The 8,136-nt window shown below is 35.8% G+C and overlaps 1 long non-coding RNA gene across 1 annotated transcript; it reads left to right on the top strand.

Annotated features, from left to right (window-relative positions):
* Positions 1-149: 149 nt before the first annotated feature.
* On the top strand, positions 150-1,695 carry LOC103598016. The gene is made up of 2 exons (XR_551165.1): positions 150-222; positions 1,529-1,695. It is a non-coding gene; the product is annotated as an uncharacterized LOC103598016 (long non-coding RNA).
* Positions 1,696-8,136: the final 6,441 nt, after the last annotated feature.

Below are 8,136 nucleotides of genomic sequence, written 5' to 3'. Positions count from 1 at the left end.
TATTAAGGACAATAAAAAATATGTACAATTTTTAAAATTAATTAACTTGTTTATATAACAAATATTTTTAATAGCCTACTATGCAGTTGTATGCTGGTAAAGTGAATCTCTGGAATAAAAAAGGCCTGAGTGCAGCATTTGGTGATTTCTAGGTCTACACCTTCCTGTGTGGCTGATTTCAAGCTCCCAATATAATGTCATGGAACACAGACTTGGAAAGAGGTGAGCAGAATCGGCTCTGCTAAGCCAGTCTGAGCCAGTTTCCACCCTCCTCTGACCCTGCATGTCACATATTGAATATCAGTACCAAGTGAAAAATGGAAAAAATCAGCTAAATCACCCAAAAAAGTTAAGATGGTTTATTTTTCATTCAGGTGATAAATTGGAGTTCTAATGAACTACCGTAGTGAAAAAACCCTAGATGTTTTATGTTAGTTCTATACACAGTCCTCATTTCTGTGATCAACACAGATAACTCTATGATTAAAACTTGATCAGTAGAAATGTAGTTAGTCTATAATTTTCAACCATGGAATTAGATATTTAGAGATAATATGGAAATGAAATTACACATTTTAATCTCTTGGTCACAAACTATTGACAAGTGTATACCAATGATGCTAGTTCATTTTACTGTTATGGTGGTAAAATTAGTGTCATTCCATTAATATATGTACATTCTTCACGTCAAGTGGTCAGAGTAGTCTACTCAAGTTTAAGGTTTGAGATTTAGTACCCTACATTCTATTGCATGGCTAGAGCTAACCTCTATATTCAAGTCAGCAATTTTGTAATATCATAGGGACATGGGGGAACTGATGGACACGTCAAGTGGTCAGAGTAGTCTACTCAAGTTTAAGGTTTGAGATTTAGTACCCTACATTCTGTTGCATGGCTAGAGCTAACCTCTATATTCAAGTCAGCAATTTTGTAATATCATAGGGACATGGGGGAACTGATGGATTGAGGCAATTCATCCTCACTCCTGGAAAAAAATCCAAGGGTAAGCCCTATAAATGACACATCAAAAGGATTTCCACATACACGTGCATGTATGCGTGTATGTATGCATGTATATATTTTCATGTTGTCTTTTCTTCCATGATAACAAATGCTCATTTTAGAAAATATTATTAGAATATGAAAATTTAAAGAAGCAGAAAAAAAAGAATCAATCAAAATCTCTCCATACAGAAGCAGTTTCTACATTTCTGGCATCGTTCTTTTCTGTACTCGTTTAGGCATTTAACCAAGTTGTTGAACTCATATTATACATAGATTTTGCTTCTTGAATTTTTTTTTCAGTCAACATCATGTCAAAAGTATTTCTTCATGTAGTAAAAACTCTTTGTTGCCCTTTCATTTAGGTACATAATGGTTCATCTTCTGTGTGAACCATCATTTTTCTAAACATTCTACAACTTTACACATTTGGGTGATTTTTCACATTTTTCTTTTATTATAAATAATGCTGCAGGAGATATCCTTGTCTGCAAATCTTTGATCATATGTCTGATTATTTCCTTAGGAGAGATTCCTGATGTCAAGGACATGAACAGTTGAAGGACTTTGGAAACATGAAGTCAAATTGCTTTGTAGTGAGATGGTCACAGTGTACCCTTCAGCAAATTTTTAGCATAAAGGATTATGTTTCAGACTTTACTTATTTGGTAGGCAAAAAGTGCTATACCAGTCTTTTCTTAATGGTTTTGTGATTTTTTTAAAAAAATTTATTTTTAATTGACACATAATAATTGCACACATTTATGGGGTATAGTGTGATGTTTTAACACGTGTGTAATTGGCAAATCGGGGTAAAAAGCATATCCATCACCCCAGACTATTTCTTAGTGGTGAGAATTTTCAAAAACCTCTCTTCTTTCTATTTTGAAATATACAGTACATTATCGTTAACCATAGTCATCCAGCTGTGAATTGGGAAATTAGAACTTATTCTTCCAGTCTAACTGTAACTTTGTACCCATTGACCAGCCTCTCTCCACCCTCCCCTCCCCTCTACCCCTCTGGCAACCACAGCTCTACCCTTTACTTCTGTAAGATCAACACTTTGATTCCACAAATGAGTGAGATCCCACAGTATTTGTCTTTCTGGGCCTGGCTCACTTCACTTAACATAATGACCTCTAGTTCCACCCATGTTGCTGTAAATGGCAGGATTTTATCTTTTTTTTTTTTATGGCAGAATAGTAAGTATTCCATTGTGTAAATATGACTATACCACATTTCCTTTATGTATTTATCTGTCAATGGACAACACTTAGGTTGATTCCATATCTTGGCTATTGTGAATAGTGGTACAGTAAACATGGGTGTGCAGGTGTCTCTTCGATGTACTAATTTTGTTTCCTTTGGATATATTCTCAGTAGTAGGATTTCTGGACTATATTAAAGTTCTATTTTTAATTTTTTAAGGAACCTCCATACTGTTTTCTGTGATGGCTGTACTAATTTACATTCCCACCAACAGTGTGTTAAGAGTTCCCCTTTCTCTGCATCCTCCCCAGTATTTGTTATTTTCTGTCTTTTTGATAATAGCCAGTCTAACTAGGGTGAGATGATATCTTATTGCGGTTTTGATTTGCATATCCCCAATGATTAGTAATGCTGAGCATTTTCTCATATACCTGTTGGCCTTTTGTAAGTCATCTTTTGGAAAATGCTGATGCAGATATTTTCCCCATTTTTTAATCAGATTGTTTTAACTTGAGTTGTTCAAGTTTCTTATATATCCTGGATGTTAACCCCTTGTCAGATGTGTAGTTTGCATATATTTTCTCCTATTCTGTAAGTTGTCTCTTCACTCTGTTGATTGTTTCCTTTGCTGTGCAGAAGCTTTTTAGTTTGGTGTAGTCCCATTTGTCTGTTTTTGTTTTCGTTGCTTGTGCTTTTGAGGTCTTATTCAAAAAATACTTGCCCAGACCAATGTCGTAAATCATTTCCCAGTCTTTTCTTCTAGTAGTTTCATAGTTTGGAGTTCTTAAATTTAAGTCCTTGACTCATTTTGAGTTGATTTTTGTAAGTGGTGAGAATTAGGGCTCTAGTTTTCTTCTTCTTTTGTGTGTGGCCACCCAGTTTTCCCACAAAGTGCTCTATCATTTTAATTTGCCTTTAGATTACTAGTGAAGTTGAAATTTTTTTCCTATACTTATTAGTCATTTGTTTTTTATTTTCTATGAATTATCTGCTCATGTTCTTTGCCTGTTTATCTACTGAATTCTTAGAGATTCTAAACTGGTTTGATTGAGTTCTGTATACAGTGAGAGTATGTAACTTTTTTCTTCTTGTGAAACATACTTATTTTTTGAATTGTACGTGTTTATGGAGTTACAGTGTGTTGTTTCAATACATGCATATATGGTATAATGTTTCACTCAGAGTAGTTAGCACATCCCTCAACTAAACAGTTATCATTTCTCTGTGGTGATAATATTCAAAATCTCCTTTTGTAGCTATTTTGAAATATGCAATACAATGTTATTAGCTATAGTCGCCTTAGAATATCCACTTATTCTTCCTATGTCACTGTAACTTTGTATCCACTGACCAACCTCTCCGTGCACCGCCCCCGCCCCCCACCCCTCCACTCTGGTAACCGCTGTTCTACTCTTTACTTCTGTGTGAACACTTTTTTTAGATTCCATGTATGAGTGAGATCATGCAGTTATTTGTCTTTCTGTGTCTGGCTTACTTCACCTAACATAATGGTCTCCAAGTTCATCCATGCTGCCACAAATGGCAGGATTTCCTTCTTTTTATAGCTGAATTGTATTCCATGGTGTATTTATACCACATTTTTAAAAATGCATTCATTCATTGACGGGCATTTAGGTTGATTCCATCTCTTAGTTACTGTGAATAGTGCTGCAATGAACTTAGGAGTGTAGATGTCTGAGAATATATATCTTTGTCTCTCATACCTGCTGCAAGTATTTTCCCCAGTTTTCTATATTTTTATATTGGTTAGCATGTTTTTATAAAATATGGAAATTAATATGTTTGTTAAAGTCACCTTTATTTACATTTTCCATTTGTAATTTCTTCCAATGAATTTGCATTCAGATCAGATAAATTATTACCTATATTTTCTTTTGATTCTTGTGATTTTCATTTTTTAAATATTTAACTCTTTATTCTGTTTGATCTCTATTTAAGTGTGTAAATATAACTTAAGGATATAAGTACTTTTTATTAATATCTAACTAATTATCCTAAGACCAATTGTAGAATAATGCTTCCATTCTCTATTAATTTGTGATGCTCTGCTTTTTAAATATTTAATATTTGTTTATACTAAAGAGTGTTCTTGAAACTTTGATTTTGTTCCACATTTCTGTCTATACTTGTGTCAGTACCATTCTTATTTATTACAGAGCTATTAATTTGTGATGCTCTGCTTTTTAAATATTTAATATTTGTTTATACTAAAGAGTGTTCCTGAAACTTTGATTTTGTTCCACATTTCTGTCTATACTTGTGTCAGTACCATTCTTATTTATTACAGAGAAAATATTTTAATAATTTTATTACTAGTTGTCCCATTATTACCCTCATTTTAAGATTAGGTGGTCTAACTTTTTAATTTTTCCAAGTGACTTTAAAATCAATTAAAAAATAAATTAGAAGAAACTTTTTGTTGGAATTTTTGATCATCATTGTGTTAAGCTTATCTATTACTCTGGGAAGAATTGTCATAGTAACATCACTTTAACATAAATGACAACAAAATTATTTGCTTTACAAATCAATATACAACGGAAACNATCACTTTAACATAAATGACAACAAAATTATTTGCTTTACAAATCAATATACAACGGAAACGAAAAGTTGAGGCATAGAAGGAAAACCAGGACTTGTAGAAAGGCATCAACAAGCTGAACTTGTGTCCCTCTCACTTATTTATATTTATCAGTGACGAGGTCTTGAGCAAGTCTCTTAAGATTTGTGAGCTTATTTTCTCATGTGTAAGATGGGAGAATACCTTCCCTGTTTACCCAATAAAGTTGTTGTGAGGATCAGGATTGTCAATGTCTCAGACCATTAAAATGCTTGTATTTTAAAAAGTTAGTTCGTTTTGATCCCTATGAAGATCACAGTTCCCAGCATAGGCATATACCGGGATCAGACATGTGAAAACAACAACGGATTTTTATTTCCTTCAACTGGGAAACATAAAATATACTCACTATCCATCTAGTCCTTTTACAAATCAAACTGTTAAATTTTTTTCTTTCCCTCTGCAGACATAGTTTATTCTCAAAGACCAAAACTTTTTAATACTGAAAAGAATGCCTTAGTATTTTATAAGCAGGAGGCCTGTCAAGCAAATTGCTCTTGGCAGGAAAGCAGATCATATATCTTGAGCTTATCTACCTCTTTTAGACTACATCCAGCCCTGATCGCCTGCGGGTGCACATACAGCTCTGACAGTCCCAAACTGCACTTTCTGGGCTGGGGCCGCCTTGCCAAAGGCATTTGAAGAGATCTCGCTCTCCCCAGTCTGTGGTTTAGGATGCTCAGCTTCTTCCCCTCGAATGACAACTTTCTGCTGTCATTTTCAAACTACCTACTACTGTTTATTTGGAATCTAAACATCTGGGAAGCTTAAAAGAACCAATTTGTTGGGGGCACAGTCTGCACTCTAATTTTATGTGTGTGAGACATACGACAAGTAAACATGTTGATAGCAGGATTTATTAAAATGTAACCTTTGCAATATAATCTGGGACCAAGAAGATTTAGTTCAATCCCCAATGGCACCATTTATGATGGAATTTTAGATCTGAGGGAGACTGAACTATCACTAGTTTAACCCTTTCCTTTTGCAAATGAGGAGCTGGTTCAGAGAGATGGAGATTTTTCCATGTGACATGGCCAGTCAGTGGAAGAGCTGGGAACAAAAGAGAATCTAGCTTCCTAAATTCTCTTCCCACTGCTCTGACACTGCATCTCTCTGAATATGACACTGATACCATGAAAATGTTCAAGTGTGTGCTAGACAATCCAGTAAGAGAAAAGTGACTCAATATCCTAAAAGGATCTGGCTCAGATGTTCGTCAAACTCAACCTCTAAATATCTAAAAGTAGAAACATTGGAAAAATCATATTTGCATCTTAAGGAGTCTCTTCTTGGGTCTTGGATATCTTCTTTCTCATATATAGGAAAATATTTAATAGGAATAAATATTTTACTTAGGCTTATAACAGAAAATATCACATCTGATCATAAAGTAGGTTTCAAAAATGCGAATATCCAGATTTGATCATTACCTCAGCCAGTCTGATAAGTTCCACAGATTGGTTATTGTTAAAAATTGGGGGCAAAGAAGATCTACCTGCCAAAATATCTTTGTCTGGCTTTCTGGAATCTTCTCAGTCTGCCCCCACCTGACTTAACAACTTCACTTTCTACTTGTCTCTATCAGGAACACTGCTTTTATGGACTTAATCCAACTTATAAAGTCCTCTAACTTCGCTAATTTTGACCACCAGGTCTTTGTGTTGATGTTCTTCCTTCCCTTGGAACACTCTCCTCCTCTGTCTCATGGAGGCTTTAGTCTGCAGTGGTCTTCCAGCTCTAGGGCCCTCACGTCCATGTCCACATCACACTGATTCTTACATCACCTGGCCTTGCCTCCCCAACTAAGCTGTGAGCCCTGGAAGGGTAAAGAATGTGAGATTTTCCTTACAAGTATCCCCAAGACTACTAGATTATAGCAAGGGGCATGAATAAATTGAAAAGGAAAAATACAGTTGAATGTGGGGAAGAGAGAGAATCAAGTTGAGAAACTGCTTCTATTTTTTTTTTTGTCACAGACAGACCTTGTTTCAGTCAAGTACATCGTGACTCTTTCTATATTGACTCTTGAATTCTCATTACCACAGTGAAACAACAGCCTCGGGGGTGCTCTCCTTTCCCCAATTTCTCTGGCTTTATTTCATGGTCTCTTTCCTCTGAATGACCTTGTTTCTCTTTGAGTCATGGCAACAATTATTTGCTTTTCATATATATTTTTCCCCTCAAGTTGTCTCAGGTATTTACTTTTCAAACTCTATAAGGACTATTCTAAGAATAACAAATTGGGAAGACAGGCTGACTTGAGTAAAACGTCTGCCAGAGGCAAACTAGAAATGTCTCTTCTCTAAGCTTGCAATCCTCAATGACATATCTCTATCATAATCAGTCACCTTGTATTATTGTGATCTGTGCCTATGTTTCTTCCTTCCAGTAGCCTGTGAGCTTTATCTATTTCCATGTGCCAAGTACCTAACACAGCATCTGGTGTATAGTAAGGCCACGATAAATGTGTGTAGGACATTAAAACAATTTAAGATTTTTATTTTAAATAACAGTTTTGTGATAAGTGAGAAAACCTTTTTCTTCCTGTCTTTCTTTGATATTTTTCCTTTAGTAACAGGCAAAATGATGGTATAGAAACCCTGGGCAGCACGACGACGTCCTCTTTCTACACTTCCCAACCTCCAAGTCACCCTTGAATATTACCTCAACTCCTACCTTGCTTTGTCTGTGGGGTTGTGAGCATCTGTCTTTTCTATTTAAGGTTATGTGTGACAATTTTCTTCCATGAAAAAAAAAAAAAAAAGCTGATTCTTGCGGCAACGGTTCGCTGAAGCTGGTGAAATGGATTGGTTTTGTTGACAAATAGCCTTGGTCTGAATTGCTGACGTCTCCTGGCCTTCTGCTGGATTGCACAACACTGTGCAAGTTTATGTGGAAATGAGTGAGTTTATTAGCGATGACTTGTGCATTTGTGGCCGTGTCTGTGTGTGATGATAAACATCTTTTGTGGGTACTTACAGCAATAATGACACCACTCTTTTTCAGTTCACCCTTTACCATACACTATGCCATTATTTATTTCAGTGGGGGTTATATAACCTCAAAGAATTCTATAGAGTAGCTTGTTGAAACAGTAGGCTCTGAGTTATCCTCTCCCGGCAGGGCTGTGTGGGAGCTGAGCAGATGGCTTTGGTGTTGGGGGTCTACTTTAACCTGTTTGCTTCTAACACAGCTTTGCCACACTATGCCCACGAGTTTTCTGTGACTGAAAACAGCAGAATGTCTCCTGGAGTCAACCGTAGTCACTTGCAGAG

The sequence above is a fragment of the Galeopterus variegatus genome, unplaced genomic scaffold (genome assembly GCF_000696425.1).
Source record: "Galeopterus variegatus unplaced genomic scaffold, G_variegatus-3.0.2 Scaffold2490, whole genome shotgun sequence".
Taxonomy (NCBI): domain Eukaryota; kingdom Metazoa; phylum Chordata; class Mammalia; order Dermoptera; family Cynocephalidae; genus Galeopterus; species Galeopterus variegatus.
Note: the sequence above shows the minus strand (reverse complement) of the source record. Positions and strands in the feature narration are given on the sequence as shown.